The sequence below is a fragment of the Phascolarctos cinereus genome, unplaced genomic scaffold (assembly GCF_003287225.1).
Source record: "Phascolarctos cinereus isolate Bilbo 61053 unplaced genomic scaffold, phaCin_HiC Scaffold_8;HRSCAF=390, whole genome shotgun sequence".
NCBI lineage: Eukaryota > Metazoa > Chordata > Mammalia > Diprotodontia > Phascolarctidae > Phascolarctos > Phascolarctos cinereus.
The window spans coordinates 9,528,569-9,545,417 of NW_027556291.1; the positions used below are offsets into that span (position 1 = coordinate 9,528,569).

The window sequence follows — 16,849 nt, forward strand, 5'->3', positions numbered from 1 at the left end:
CCACATAGCTGGGCAGGAAGCCCAGTAGAGCTAAAATGGAAACATCTGTATTGGAGAAGGCCACTCCTGGACTGGATTGACAGGTTGCTTGCCCTTCAGGGGAGGATACTTGACTTGGTAGATAGATTCTACCCCATTTCCTTCCCAATCTCAGTGGCCCAACATGTTGGGAATGTGAAGACTGAAGACAGGAGGGTGGGGAGAAGCCTCTAACCTGAAAAACCTGTAGAGATGAGGAGGTTGAGACCAGAGTAAGCTTTGATACCAATGAAACCGCATCATGTCTTGGTGACACTGGCCAGTCAAGTCACTTAGTCTTTTTGAGCCTCAGCTTTCTTAGCTGTAAAATGGGGATAAAAATTCTACCTGCAGCGATACCTCATCGGATACCAGATTCGAAGCTGGAAGGGACATCAGAGGCCTGGCCAAAGCCCCTTGTTTGATAGACTGAGGCCCAGAGAGAGGAAGTGATTTCCATTCATAGATCTAGGGCCTCCCAGGAGCAGCTTGCCTGCCATATAAGGCAATAAATGGCAGCAGCAGAATTCAAATCCACGTCCTCTGACTCTGAATCCAGAATTTTCCGAGGTAACACATCACCTCCCAGGGTCGCTGTGAGGGTCAAATGAGAGATAGTATGTTAAGTGCTTTGATCAGCTTCAAGCACTATAGAAAAACCAGCTGTTTAGCTACAGGGTTTTGTGGGGCAGGAAGGAGGTTTGGAGGAAGGCTCTGCCCATTTTGCTTCACCTCCTCATCTCCCAACACTGCCTGAAGTCACTATGAGCTCCCCAATGTAGCATGCTGGACCAGGGGGAAGCATTTTCCTGGATGAGGTAAGAGGCCAGTAAGTGGAATGGAGCTAGTACAAAGGTGTGGGCCAGTGACTGGGCCTGGAACCAAGGAGGGAAGGAAGGACCCCAAGAGTTTGGGAAAAATGCTGAGCTAATAGAGTTCAGCTAAGAGCATGCAAATTCAGCTGTGCTAAGGCTGTCCAAGTTAACACACCACGGGGGCAGCATATAATAAAATAATGGGCTGCCTATCATTCATTCAGCAAGTTATTCATTGAGCACTGGAGGTAGGGAGGCACAAGTGTGGTGGGGGGGAGGGACAAAAAGTCTCAATTCGACAAATCAGGTGCCACAAACATAAAATCTAGCCAGAACCCCACAGCACCCCATCATGCCCTCTTTGATCCAGCCAAACTGTCCTACATTGTTTAGGCCACATCCCACAGTAGATCATTGGCATGAGCCCTCACCCAGTGCCTGGCATGTGCTCAGCTCAAGTACCACCCACTCAGTGTGACTTCCTGCCCCCAAGCTGAATTCAAGTGATCACTCTGTCTCCAAATATCCCCAGAGCCTTTGGTCTGGAGCTCTCTTTTGCCCTGCTGTGTGACCCTGGGCAAGTCACTTAAGCTCAGTTTCCTCCACTTTTGAGATGGGGACAATAATAGCACCTTCCTCCCAGAGTTGTTGAGGATCAAAAGAAATAATATCTGTAACACGCCTGGCAACAAAGTAGGTGCTTCATTAACATGTGCCCTAGAAGCTTGTAAAAGGCTTCCTTCACATACCCAGTTTGAACCTCCAAGCAATCTTATGAGAATAGAAAGGTCGTTATACTATCCCCATTTTACTGATGGGAAACTGAGGCTCAGGGAGCTTTAAATCACTTGCCCAAAGTTACACAGCGATTAAATGTCTAAGGCAGGAATCACACCCAGATCTTCCTGAGTCTGGCCAGCATTCTCTCCACTCCCACCAGGCTATTCCCTGGGGACTAGCAATTTAAATGTTTGTTGAATTGGGAATGGAAACCACAGATTTTTTCCCTCAGGGGGTTTACAGTCTGGTTGTAGAGCAAGGAAACTGAGAAGTAATTGAGCAAGGTGTTATATGATTGAAGGTGAAAAGGAAATGCGCAAGTGAGGAGAGCTTTAGGAGAGCATCCTTGAATAGCAATCTGAAGGGAGGTAGGAGGCATCCAATCTGATCCCTGCATGACCAAGAATCCCTCCATGTACACCATCCCCCACCAATGCCCAGCCCCTGCTTAATGACTTCTCTTGGGCAAGAAGCATTTTCACTTTTAGATAGCTCTAAGTGTTAAGAAGTATTTCCTGACCTTCAGCCTCAGTCTGCCTTTCCCCTCCTTCTGCCCTCTGAGGCCATCCCATTGGATGGCCCTTTAAATATTGAAAGCTAGCTATCATCACTTCAACGACCAGCCATGATTCCTTCCTGAGGGAGAGGTACTGGACTCCATATGCAGAATGGTGTCACTGTCACGTGGCCATTGGGGAAGTTTGTTTTGCTTGACTCTGCTGGTTTGTTAGAAAGGCTTCGTTTTAATTTTCTTTTCTTTTTGTTAAATAAAGGTGGGAATGGAGGGTTGGAAGGGGGATAAGACAGGAGAGAGAGAGAGAGAGAGAGAGAGAGAGAGAGAGAGGAGGCAGAACCAAGATGGTGGAGTAAAGGCAGGGACTCACCTGAGCTCTCCCCCAAACTCCTCCAAAGACCTTTAAACAATGACTCTAAACCAATTCTGGAGCGGCAGAACCCACAAAAAGATGCACTGAAACAAATTTCCAGCCTAAGACAACTTAGAAGGTCAGCAGGAAAAGTCTGTCGCACCTGGGTAAGAGAGGAGCACAGGCTGAGACAGACCAGGCCCCAGCAAACCAGGAGCAGGCCTCGGGCAACTGAATGAGCAGCGGCTGCTTCTGGAGCTCTCAGCCCACAGATGGTAAGGGGCTCGGACAATGGATCAGAAGGACGTTTACAAGGGTCCCTTTGCTGGCACCAGGGGCAGGACTCTGTTGCATTGCCCATACTTGGATCTGGGTCAAAGTCCTGGGTTTTAGTCCCAGCGTGAGGAGGAGCACTAGAACAGCAGAGCTCATGGCTGCAGGGGAGCAGGGACCCTGGTCACAGTTCCAGGGCTGAAAAGACTGCTTGTGGTTGCTCACAAGCCAGTGCATGGTACAGGAGAGCAATAAACACACTTCTCTAGAACAGAGGTGGGGAACCTTCAGCCTCAACCCTTTGGTTCAATCCAAACTTCACAGAACAAATCCCCTTCATATGAAAGGATTTGTTTTGTAAAACTTGAACTCAGTCAAAAGGCTGCACCCAAGGACCTAGAAGGTCACATGTGGCCTTGAGGCCACATGTTCCCCACCTCTGCCCTAGATCATGCCACCTTGGACAGGTCCCCAGAATTACCGCTGAAAACAGCTGCACAAAAAACCTGAAGCTTGGGACAGTGCCCCCTCCACTTGGGAAGCAGAGCCCCACTTTAGCACAGAGTTAAAAGTCAAGAAATAGGCTAGGAAATGAGCAAACAACAGAAAAAATTCTGACCATAGAAAGTTACTATGGTGACAAGGAAGATCAAAACACACACTCAGAAAAAGACAACAAAGTCAAAATTCCTGCATCCAAAGCCTCAAAAAAAATTATGAATTGGTCTCAGGCCATGGAAGAGCTCAGAAAGGATTTTAAAAATCAAGTAAAAGGGGGCAGCTAGGTGGCGCAGTGGATAGAGCACCAGCCCTGGATTCAAGAGGACCTGAGTTCAAATCCAGCCTCAGACACATAACATTTATTAGCTGTGTGACCCTGGGCAAGTCACTTAACCCCATTGCCTAACCAAATTAAAAAAAAAAAATCCAGTAAGAGGTAGAGGAAAAATTGGGAAGAGTTATAGAAATTTAAAGAATCCACTGATCACCTCCTGAAAGAAATCCTAAAATGAAAACTCCCAGGAATATTATAGCCAAATTCCAGACCTCCCAGATCAAGGAGAAAAGACTGCAAGCAGCCAAAAACAAACAGTTCAGATATCAAGGAGCCACAGTCAGGATTATACAAGGAAGGAAGATCATCAAAGCATTTTTTTAAATCACAGACAAGCAGAACAGTTTTTGAAAGCTAAAGGCTCAATTTATATATACAAATATAAATATATGTCAGCTCTACATAAGAGATTTGCAGTTTCAAATACTACAATGCATAGGAAAATATACGTTTCATTTGGTGTTAAGGTTAGAAATTTTCAGAAATAAAAGCCGGCTCTCACGCCGTCCCAAACCTTATCTTCTCCAGGAGCGAACATCACTAGTTTCACAGTCGGTCCCGATGGCATGGTGTCAAGGTCCTTCAGCATCCTGATGCTGGCCAGGTTCAATGTCAACTTGACTGGAGTTTTCCATAGTTTCCCATAGCGAGTCCCATGTTTGACTTTGTATCGTTTCATATTTTTTATTGACAAAAGCACAGATTGTTTGCTCATCCAGTTTACGTGTGACACAAAGCCAGTGGGTTAGAAACCCACTGAATGACAGTCAGGATCCAAGAGGCTAGAACATTAGCCTAAAGTCTTTTTTAATGATTAATCAATCAATCAATTAATTTAGCAAGCATTTACTATCTCTCCTACTTCCTCACTGAACAATAAAAAAAGAAAAGAAATTCCCCATAACGAATATGCATAGCACAACGAAAGAAATCCCCACGTTGGTCATTTCCAAAATTGCATGTCTGGTTCTGCATCTCAAGTGTTGCCACAGTAAGGAGGTGGGGAGCATTGAGCTGACTGGAGTAAGAGGAAAGGATAAAGGGATAAAAGAAAAAAATCTCCCACTTGGGTTCCAAAACTCAACTTTAGACATGCAGGATATAGGGGGGAGGGGGAGGCCTGAGAGAGGCTTACAGAGCAGTTCGTCTGCAAAAGATCAGAGTGCGAGTGAGCTAAATATGAATCCACAGTGCAACCTGACAGCTACCCCCACCTCGACCCCTAGCCCAGGCTAATAGGATCCTGGGCAGTGGACGTGATGCTCCCAGTGTTAGACCACATGTGCATCGCTGTGCTGTTGTGGGTTCCAGGGTTTGTGAAAGACATTGAAAAGCTGGAGAACAGAGGGAGGAGTAGGACCAGGCTGAGGAAGGGCCTAAGTCCTTACGAGTAGATGAAAGACATGGGTGTGATTAGCCTGTGGGAGAGGAGACAGGGGGAACATGAGCGCATTCTCCTGAGGCTATGGGTTGAACTGCATCGCTGCTTAGGTCCCTTCCAATAGAGACTCTGACATTCTGTTTCCAACCGGGGTGGCTGGAATGCAAACCTCTGTGTGGACCTGGCCAGCTGCCTGAGCATGGGCAGCTCTGACTCCTTCCTAGCCGAGAAAGGCGACACCCCCAGCTGCCTCTGCTGTTCACATGATCTCTTTTGCACTTGTGCTACAAGGGCCAGATTTTCCCCCACACTGAGGCAGAGACCAGATGTTCAACAAATCGTTTACACTTCCCCAAAGCATTTGTTTCCTGTTCGTCACTTCTAACTTTGAAACCAATCCTCCAGGAGGCCCCAACTCCCTCCACGCTGAAGTGATTGCCCCAGAGAAACCTTTCCTCTGCATACTTTCTCTCTCCTTCTTTGGTACTGGCACCCTCCCGTGGCCAATCTTAGTGATAACACAGCACATACCGCACCTCAACCCTCCAGATGCGTGCATGCATACATGATGCCCATTTTACAGATGAGCAAGTGAGATTCCAAAAAATTAAATAAAGCCAAGGTCCCACAGCCAGTTCATGACATATACAGGTCTCCTAATTCCCAATATTGCCTTGAGTTTTGCAGTGGGTTCACATGAACTGCCTTATTTGTCTGAGTGCAGAGGGAGGAGGAGGAAGAGGACAAGGAGGAGAAAGGAAGGAAGATGAGCCTAATTTTGGAGCAAAGGAATGTTGCCAGCTGCACTGACCTGAGGTCAGAGGACCTGCCTTGGGATCCTGGTGCTGCCTGCCACTCAGATCCATCTGTTCACCCCTCTGAGAGTCATTGGCCTTGCTTGTAAAAGGCGGGCCCGTGGAGGGGCCATCTTGTCCAGCTTCCTTCTGTCATCCCGGGAGAAGGCTGAACGTCAGCCCATCAAGGCTGCCTGTGGGGGTGGAGGGGACCCCATGAAGAGAAAGAGGCGAGCTCTGGAAGGAAGTACAAGACAAACTGTCTGGGGAGGCTGGGACAAAAGGTACGCTTTCCCAGATCTGGTCTGCACCCCTTGCCTGGAACTGTTTCACTAACCCCCCCTTTCCCCCAGCCTGGAGCCCTCTTGTCTTCGCTTCCCTGTGATGTGATTGCAGGCTGGTTCCTAACCAGCCAAGCCTGAGAGGAGGTGTTTGCTGCTTCCTGTCTTGAAGAGAAAAGAATCTGCCCCAGTGGGAGCAGGCGGCTGAGAGAGTCCACAGAGCCGTGAGCTCTAGCCTGGGGAGGCTGGGCTCCCGGAGGGTCCAGAGCCAGGAGTGGGGAACCCGCGGCCTCGAGGCTACATGTGGCCCTCTAGGTCCTCAAGTGCGGCCCTTTGACTGAGTCCAAGTTTTAGGGACCCAGTACTCCCGTGAACATCAGGGATGTTGATGTGAAAGGGACACCTGGGCCTGCCTGAGGCTGCATTGGTTCATAGAATTTGCCTGACTTGCTTTGTACCAATGTGGGTAAATCACAAACATTGTGGACTTGTCTAGTTTCCTCTGCCCAGAGAGCAAGTGCTCTTTGGCCTGTTCTTTTCGAGGTCTTTGCCTGGAAATCCAGTTGTGGGGCAGGGGAGGGGGGGAGGAATACTGACCTCCCTACAATTCCATTCCTTTTCTTCTTAAAAAAAAATTAATTTTTTAAATTAACAAACATATATTTTTTCTTCCTCCCATCTCCCCATCTTCCTCCATTGGAAAAAGAAAAACAAAACCCCTGTAATCAATCTGTATATTCAAGCAAAACAAATTCCCACATTGGCCATGTTAAAAAAAATGCATGTCTCATTCTGCACCCTGATCTCTCTTTTCAGGAGGCGGGTGGCATGTTTCATCATCAGCCTCATTCTTTTATTGATCAGAGTTTTTAAGCCTATCAAAGCTGTTTTTCTTTATGATGTTGTTAGAGCATAAATTATTTTCCGGGTTTTGCTCATTTCATTGTATGTCATTTCATACAAGCCTTCTCAGATTTTACTTTTGTCATTTCTTAGAGCACTATAGCATTCCATTACATTTATATACCAGAATTTGTTCAGACAATCCTCAATTGATGAGAAAGCACCTTCTTACTTTCCAGTTATTTGTCACTACAAAAAGAGCTGTTAGAGTGTTTTTTGGTACTTTTGGGAACTTTTCCTCTTTCTTGGATCTCTGTAGGGTATAGGACTACTAGCAGTATAGCTGAGGCAAAGGGTATGCACAATTTAGTGCCTTTGGGGGCATAGTTCCAAACTGCTTTCCAGAATGACACCTCCACCAACATTGTATCAATGTACCTGTTTTCCCACAGTTCCTCCAACATTTCTTCTTTTCCTTTCTTGTCAAATTTGTCAATCTGATGCGTGTGAGGTAGAAAAGTCAGTTACTTTTATTTGTATTTCTCTAATAACTAGTGACAGAGCATTTTTTCATATAACTATTGAAAGCTTGGATTTCTTCCTTTAAAAACTACCTGCTTATATCCTTTGACCATTTATCCATTGGGAAATGGCTCACCTTCATATAAGTTTGAATCCATTCCTCATATATCTTAGAAATGAGACCTTTATCAGAGAACCGCACAGCAAAATTCCACACCCAACTAGTTTCCTCTCTAATTTTAATTGTATTAGATTTGGCTGGTGTAAAATAATGTTTTTTAACTTTATGTTATCAAAATTGTCCATTTCACGTTTTGTGATCCTCTGTCACTTGTGTATTTATGAACTCTTACCCTGTTCATAGGTTGGAAAGGTTTATTATTTCCTGGTTCCTCTAATTTGCTTATGATGTCAACTTTTATGATTAAGTTGTACATCTATTTAGAGTTTATCTTGGTAAAATCGCGTAGGATATTGGTCTATGCCTAATTTCTGCCAAACTGCCAGCCAGTATTTCCAGTTTTTGTCAAATTCTGAGTCATTCTCCTTTTACTGGAGCCTTTGAATTTACCAAACATTATAGTTCTTAGTATTCATTGCCTCTGTATGTTCCACTGATTGACCTCTTTATTTTGTGATCAGTATTAAATTATTTTGATGATTATTGCTTTGTAGTATAGTTGAACGTATGAAATTGCCAAGCCTCCTTCCTTCTTCTTTTTTTTTTCATTATTTCCCTTCGAGACTTGACCTTATTTGCCTTCAGATTAATTTTGTTGTTATTTTTTTCTACTTCTCTAAAGTGATCCTTCATTAGTTTGGCATGGCACTGAATAAATTAATTTAGGTAGCAACATTTTTATTATATTGGTTTGATCTACCCATGAGTAATTGATACTTCTCCAACTATTCAGGTCGGCCTTTATTTCTGCCAGAAATGTTTCATAGTTGGAGCCACACAGTGCGTGTATGAGTCTTGGTAGGTAGACTCACAAGTATTTTATACCTTCTCTAATTATTTTGAAAGAAATTTCTCTTTCCATCTTTTCCATCTCTTTCCATCTCTTCCCACTGGGTTTTGTTGGTAATATACAGAAACACTGATGAGTTGTGTGGATTTATTTTATTTATCCTCAGCTTTGCTAAAGTTGTTAACTATTTCAATTAATTTTTGGTTGACTCTAGGGTTTCTAAGTAAATCTTGATCATCATCTACTAAAAAAGTGATCATTTTATTTCTTCTTTGCTTATACTATCCTTTCAACTTCTTTTTCATGTCTTATTGACACAGCTAGCATTTCTAGCACTATATTAAGCAATAGTGGTGATAGTTGGCATCCTTGCTTCAACTCTTATTTTATTATATTCTTCATTGCACATATTTGCTCTTGGTGTTAGATAGAGCTTATTTACTATAGCAAAGAAAGGTTTGTTTATTCCTGTGGTTTTTAGTGTGTGTGTTTGTGTGTGTTAACAGAAATGGGTGGAGGATTTTACCAAAAGCCTTTTCAGCATCTATTAATTTAATCCTGTGGTTTTATTATTTATCCTGTTTATAGACTTCTTTATGTTGAACCAACCCTGCATTCCTGGTATAAATCCAACCTATGCATAGGGTAGAATCTCTCTAAGATGTGATTATAGCCTATTTGCTACTATTTCATTTAAAATTTTTGTATTGCTCTTTTTGTGGTAGCAAAGAATTGGAAATTGAAGGAATGCCCATCAATTGGGGAATGGCTGAACAAGGTGTGGCATGTGATAGTGATAGAATACTACTGTGCTGTAAGAAATGATGAACAGGATGGTCTCAGAAAAAAACTGGGAAGACTTACATGAACTGATGCGGAGTAAAGTGAGCGAAACCAGAAGAACACTGTATACCGTAACAGCAACATTGTGTGATGATCAACTATGACTGACTTAGCTCTTTTCAGCAATACAATGATCTAAGACAATTCCAAAAGACTCATGGTGGAAAATGCTATCCACATCCAGAGAAAGAACTATGGAGTCCAAATGTAGATCAAAGCATCCTGTTTATGCTTTTTAAAATTTTGTGTGGTTTTTCCCTATTGTTCTATTTCTTCTTTTCACAGTATGACTAATGTGGAAATAATGTTTAACATGATTGAACATGTATACCTATATCAGATTGCTTGCCCTCTTGGGGAGGGGGGATGGGAGGAAGGGAGGGAGAAAAAATTTGGAATTCAAAATCTTATAAAAAATGAATGTTGAAAACTATCTTTATGTGTAATTGAAAAAACTGAAATACTATTTACAAAAAAACCTTTTGCATCAATGTTCATTAGAGATATATATTTATAATTGTCCTTTTCTCCTTCACCTTTCCCTTATATAGATATCAAGAGCATATTTGTATCATAGAAAGAGATCTGAAGGGCGCTTTCCCCCTCTATTATTGCAAACCGTTTCTGTCATGTTGGAATTAATTGGTTTTTGAATGTTTGATAAAATTCACTTATAAATCCATCTGGTTCTAGAATATTTCCTTTGAGAGTTCATTTATAGCTTATCCAGTTTCTTTTTCTGATATTAAATTCTCTATTATTTTTGATTAATCTGAGTATTTTTTTTTATTTTTGGTGAGGCAATTGGGGTTAAGTGACTTGCCCAGGGTCACACAGCTAGTAAGTGTTAAGTGTCTGATGTTGGATTTGAACTCAGGTCTTCCTGACTCCAAGGCCAGAGCTCTATTCACTGCGCCACCTAGCTGCCCCATGAGTATTTTATATTTTGTAAGTATTCACCATTGCCTCTAAATTATCAGGTGATTTTTAGTATATAATTGGGCAAAAGTTTCCAATAATTTCCTTTGTTTCTGCTACAGTTGTTGTGGGTTCATCTGCTTCTGTATATTGTATCCCTAATTTGTTCCACTGATTGACTTCTCTACTTTTTAATTAGTACAGATCATTTTAAAGATCACTGCTTTGTTGTATAGTTGGAGATGTGGAATTGCCAGGCCCCCCTCCTTCCTACCTTTTTTTTCATTGTTTCCCTTGAGGTTTTTGACATTTTGTGCCTCCAGATAAATTTCATTATTATGTTAACAGCTCTATAAAATAATATTTTTTATTTGATTGGTATGACACTGAGTATATTAATGTAGGTAGTATTGTCATTTTCATCATATTGACTTCTTGTTTTAAACAACAACAACATTGACTTAGCCTACCCATGAACTACTCGTTTTTCTTTAATTAAGTCTGTCTTTATTTCTGCAAAAAGGAGTCATAATTGCATTCGTCTAGTTCCTCTGTGTTCTGTGGTAGGTAGACTCCCCAGTGTTTTATACCTCTTGTAGTCATTTTGAATGGAATTTCTCTTTCTGCCTCTTCCTGCTGATGGTTTATATAGCTGTATTTTGTAGCCTACAAATTTATTGAAGTTATTAACTGTTTCAATTAATCTTTAGTTGATTCTCTAGAGCCCAACTCTATCTGAAATCATCCCTTTCATCATTTCTTACAATGCAATAGTACTCGATTACTTCATTCATATTCCATAATTTGCTCAGCCATTCCTGAATAGATGGGCACCCCCTTAGTTTTCTTTTCTTTTCTTTTTTTATGCCACATTCAAAAAGAGCTGCTACAAGTATATTTGTATACATCGGGTATGTATATATGGGCCTTTTTTTCATCCTTTGATCTCTTGAGGGCATAGGCCTAATAGTGGTATCACAGTTTGAGGACCTTTGGGGAAATCATTCCAGAATGACAGGACCAATTCCCAACTCTACCTATAACGCATTAATGTGCCTGTCTTCCTGAATCCCCTCCAACATTTATCATTTTCCTTTTTTTCGGTCCACTTTGTTAATCTGATGGGTGTGAGGTAGAATCTTAGAGTTGTTCTGATTTCCATTTATGTAATTATTAGTGATTTGGTGCATTTTTTCATATGGCTATTGTGAGCTTCCACCTCCTTTCCTTGAAGTGAGCTAGTAATAAGAACAGCAATAACTAACATCTATATTGAACGTAGAACTTTACAAAGCACATAACAACCCTGTGAGTTAGGTGCTATTGCCCCATTTTACAGATGCAAAAACTGAGGCACAGAGAGGTTAAGTGACTTGCCTAGAGTCACACAGCTAGTATCTGAGGCAAGGAAAACTCAGTTTGTCTTGACTTCTAGTCTAGTACTCTAGCCATTGCACCAAGCTTGCAGATGATTTTTTTTTCAGCCTTATTGATACCTTTTATTTTTATATCATAATAATTTCTGGATATTATTGCCCTCCCCGCCCCCAACTCTTGCTCCCTGGCCAGCCATCCAGGGAGTCTCTTCTTATAAAAAGAAAAATAGCTAAGTGAATCTATCATTTGTGGATCCACAGCCTTGTCTCTAAGGAAAGAAAGAAAGATATTCCATTTCCTTATTTCTTTTCTGGAGCCAAGAGCAATTACACAGCATTAACCTGCACTTTATTGTTCTTTTCTTTTACACCATGGTTATTTGCATATCCTCCTCCTGCTTCTGCTCACTTCCTTTTATGTAGTTTTGTACAAGGCTTCCCATCTTTCTCTGACTTTCTCATATTTGGAATTTCTTATGATCCTGTAATTTTCCATTTTTGTAGAGCCAATTCATTTTTAGAAAGTTATTTAAAAGTATTTTAAACATATATTTTATGGTGATCTCTGATGCCTCTCCCCTTGCCATGTAGTCCAGTGAACCCTCCCTTGGAACAGAGAATAGAAAAGCAAGAGGAAAAATAGCCACTTGATAAAACCAACCAGGGCATCCATCATGTCTGACGTTTTATTGTAGATCATTTTTCAAAATAAAATATAAAATGTCATCTATCATTCCACCCAAGTGTTCTCCAACCCTTCCCACTCTGGCTGGGATTGTAACTGGGGACAGTGGAAGGTTAGAGCCTGAGGAAGCACAGCCCCAGGAGAGGCTTCCTAAATTCCTTACCTACCTCACACCTGCTATCTCTTCTGAAAGACTTCTGCTGAGTGAGCCTCCACCTACCCTCAGGTGCAGAGCTAGATTGCTCCCATGTGGGAAGAGGAGCTCCCTTCCAGAGTGAACCAACCAGTTAAGGAAAGGCCAAAATGCTAAGCTGAGCCCCAGCCTGCAAGACTTAGCTGGGTAAGTTGTTGTACTGAGAAATCAGGAAGCAAGACCCAGATGTAATTTAAGATGTGGATTTTATTAGCGTGCAGCTGCAAGGGGTATGCACATCCAAATCAAGCAGCCCCCCTCAGGGGTCGAGCTAGGGTTTATATGGAAAAGAGCATGAGAAAGAAATGCCAGGAACACTGATGAGGTAATCCAAAGGTGCAGGTGTCTTTGGGGGCTATGGATGGGAAAGTACAGGGAGTATACCGGACAGGGAGGGGGATGGATCTTTGGAGTCTGGCAGGAGGAAGAGTCCTTGGGCTGGCCAAGGACACCCCTCTCCCTCTGTCTTGATGAGAGAATGCTCTGCAACAAGGGAAAGCTTTATCACAACACAGGAACTTACTGAGGAATTGGGAGGCTTCCAGCCCAGCTCTGTGTAGCTGTACCAGGCAGACAGATAAAGGTCATGCCGAGGCCCATGCATGAATACTGCTAGGCACAGTGTCCTTGGGCTGGGGAGTGGTTGTCAGAGACAGTATTTCTGAGACTAGGGAGAAATTGGGGCACAAGTACAAGCACAAGCACCCGAGCACCCCATCATTACAGGTCAGAGATCACACAAACCAGACCAGGTGTCCTGGTCTCTGGTGTAAACATAATTATCTAAAGCAATTATGTTGCAAGCTTTCTTATCCATTTGCGTTGGAGGTACGGCTATGCTGAGCTATGCCAGAGTACATTTCACTGTTGTTTAGATTTAGGAGGAAAGAGGTCTGGGGCAAGATTAAGCACCAACTTTTGCTTTCCATGGCTTGAAGGGCCCTACTACCTAAATGGCAAAATAATGTTCTGTATTACAGTGAGGGAGGTGGTCAAATCTTCACCTTAGAGCTGTCTGGAAAAAAAAAAGCAAGCAAGAAAGATGTGATAATGTTCACTAAGAGCTTTGCAAGGCTCAAAGCTGGAGGCAGCTGAGGCTGACCTGTGGATCTTGGTTCCCAATCCCCTCTCTGACACCTAGTAGCTATAGGACCACAGAGGAGTCATAATACCTCAGTTTCCTCCTCTAAAAAAGGGAGGCAATAATCTTTGATCTCTGTAGGATTTCACTCAGAGGTGAGAATCAAGGCAAATGCTTTATGGAAGATACTTGTAAACCCTAAAGAGCTATGTAAATATGAGTCTTTATTGGTCAAATGCTACACAAATGTGTTATTGTAGTGATTAAAGCGCTATACAACTGAGTGATTGTGATTAAAGCAAAATCTAACTGCATCGTTAGCATCAGCATCATTGATGGTCTGTAATGGGTTTGGGGCATGGAGATGGTCAAGACAACATCTGCAGGCACCAATTTCAACGCTAGAAATGTGAAAGAAGCCTCTTTAGAGCTACCAGCCCAAGATGGGAGATGAATGTTGATTCTCATACTTCTTGAAGAATCTTTCATGTTTACACAATGAAATAGAAGCTTTGCCTTTCATCTTGGCTCAGCATAAGGCTTTGGGAATTTGGGGGGTTTCTTCCTGCTGTGATTGTATTTGACTCTTTCCCTTGAGGAACAGAGTCCTCTTTAAATGAAAGGGACCATAGTTCAGGCAAGCCCATTTCAAGGAGTGGCAGTTTTCCCAATTCCTGTTTTCTCTGAAAGGTTTAGAGGCAGGAGGCCCAGTTCCAGAGGCGAGCTCAAATGTGACCTGACTATGTGGTCACGGGGAGTCAGAGCCTCAGGTTACTACCCTGTAAGATGGACTTTTTTTTTTTTTGGTGAGGCAATTGAGGTTAAATGACTTGCCCAGAGTCACTCGGCTAAGTGAGTGTTATGTGTCTGAGGCTGCACGCTGTAAGATGGAAAGGTTCCTTAGGGACAGTAAGTATTCAGTCAGGGAAGGCTTTGGCAGAGGACTTGGGGCTTTAAAGGGTGATTAGCATGGGCAATACTGTTTGCAGACCACAAGCGCTCCCCCAGAAAAAGCTCCGATTGGTGCTTACCCACATGATGGTTGCAACTGCTCTGGCCTGCTGCTTTTGTATTCATTATCGATCCCATCAACAGATGCTGAGCCTCTAGAAATGGAGGACTCATGCCAACATCCTTTGCAAACCTGGGTTCACCTCTAGTGGGCAGGCCAAGGCCTGCCAAGGGCTGGACGAGGACACAAGCATATGAAAATAACATGAGGAGTTGGACCTAAGCCATGGAGAAGACTGAGTGTTAATGATTCCTCATTCACAGCTGCCTCATCATTATGGAGTTCTGGATTTGGAGGCAGAAGGCCTTGGTTGTAAAATCCTATGAGATGGTCTGGAAAGCACTTTGTCAACTTTAGGGTGCCATTAAAATGTCGGTTATTATTATTTGTAGACATTGTGACCCACTAACATCTTGGAGAAGAAAAGGGGTATTAGCCCTGAGTGATGTGGGCCCCAAGATGGAGGGCAGGGCTTCTTAGCCTGCAGTCTGTGAACCTGGTTTCTTGAAATCTCTCTTTTGATAACGATTTCAATAAGATTAGTTTACTTTGTAATCCTACGTATTTTATAAGCATTCTTACATGAAGGGGTCCATAGGCTTTAGCAGACTGTTAAAGGTGTCCATGACGCAACAAAAGGTAGAAGAGATGATGAGGTAAATGCTGACTGACACCTTTGCACTTCTCTGAGACCTCTTCTTTTTCCTCTCCTCCTCAGCTCTCTCCTCTGAGGAAGTGTTCCTTTTCCATGTCAACAAGAGCTGGCCCCTGGATTTGGGCCCTTGAGCCCTTCCCCAGGGTCTCCTTTCAGAGTTGGGCCTCATTTGTCATTTCATTTCTCCTTCCTATCCACTGGCCTCTGCCCAGCTGCCTACAAAAGGGCCTCAGTTTCCCCCATCATCAAAAAGCCTTCACTTGAGCCCTTCCATTCCAGAGCAGCTTTGACTGGCCACCTCCTTGAAAGAGCTGTCTACACTGGCTGCCTCCCCTTTCTCATCACTAATTCACCTCTCAGCCCCTTGTGGTCTGGCTTCCAAGGCACAGTTATGTGATAGAAAGGACAATCTCAGAGGTTACTCACACTTGGGCTGAGGAAAGCTGCCTTCCCTAGCCCCCATTCCCCTCTCTCTCTTACTCACATCCCTGTCTCATTCTACCCTTCTCCCATTAACTTATATAATCCCTGTGTCCCCCACTCAGAACTTTGGATGTTTGGGATTTAATTTTATATGTACAAATTGTCTTCCCCATCAACGAAATATAAGCTCATTGAGGCAGCTGGTGGTACCATAGTATATAGAGCAACAGGCCTGGTGACAAGACCTGAGTTGAAATCTAGCTTCAGACACTTACTAGCTGTGTGGCCCTGGGCAAATCATTTTAACCTCTGCTTGCCTCAGTTTCCTCATTTGTAAAATGGGGATAATAATAGCACCTAATACCTTTTGGGGTTGTTTCAAGGATCAAATGAGATCAAATTAAAAAAAAAAAGGACTTGACATGTAGAACACTGTATGTAAAAGCTTATTCCTTCCCCTCTGGATCACCTCCCCTTGCCCCAGCCCCCTCTGCCCCTTCATTGAGGTCAGGGACTGTTTATTATTTTGTCTCTGTTTTCCCATCACTTAGCACAGAATAAGCAGGTAATGCTCTTCGAAGTGTATTTTAAAGTGCTTAACCTGACGGCATTTTCTCTATCCTTATCGCTTTTAAGCTTCTCACAGTACAACCAGACAGGACCAGCACCCCCCACCCTGAATCTTCCATGTTCAGGCATTTAACACAGGCTGTTCCCTGGCCTGGAATGCCCTCCCCTTTCACCTCTGCCTTTTAGAATTCTTAGCACAGGCATCACAAACTGCCCTCCCCCCCCCCCCCCCCCCCCCCCGTTCCCATCCCTCCCATTACCTTTCCTCTAAGTATCTGTGTATATATGTGTGTCTTTACTATACACCTGTATTGTTTCTTTCCCCCATTACCTTTCGTGTGTGTGTGTGTCTGTGTGTGTGTGTGTGTGTGTGTCTGTGTGTGTGTGTGTGTGTGTGTGTGTGTGCGCGCGCGCGCGCTGTGAGTTTCCATCCCCCACCCCCATTCAGTGAAAGGTAACTCCCTGGAGTACAAGGCCTGTTCTCTTTGTCTTGGATGCCTAGTGTTTGTGAAATAGGAAGTGCTTAAGAAAATTAGCATTTTACACTTCCTAGCTGTGTGACTCTGGCCAAGTCACTACTTAACCCCAATTGCCTCACATAAAACAAACAAACAAACAAAAAAACACAAGAAAATTAGTTTTTTTTCCAATGAACCAAATTTGTTTTATTTCAATGAGATTTTTAAAAGCTTTTAGTAGAATTCAGTACAATTT

General features: G+C 43.1%; 1 protein-coding gene across 1 annotated transcript in view; it reads left to right on the forward strand.

The window, feature by feature from the left end:
* Positions 1 to 5,941: 5,941 nt before the first annotated feature.
* The window catches only part of NOX1 (NADPH oxidase 1), a 36,059-nt gene continuing 25,151 nt past the window's right edge, over positions 5,942 to 16,849 (forward strand). The window contains exon 1 of the mRNA XM_078147739.1: positions 5,942 to 6,046. The gene's annotated coding sequence lies outside the window, so the exon portion shown is untranslated. The remainder of the gene's footprint in view (positions 6,047 to 16,849) is intronic.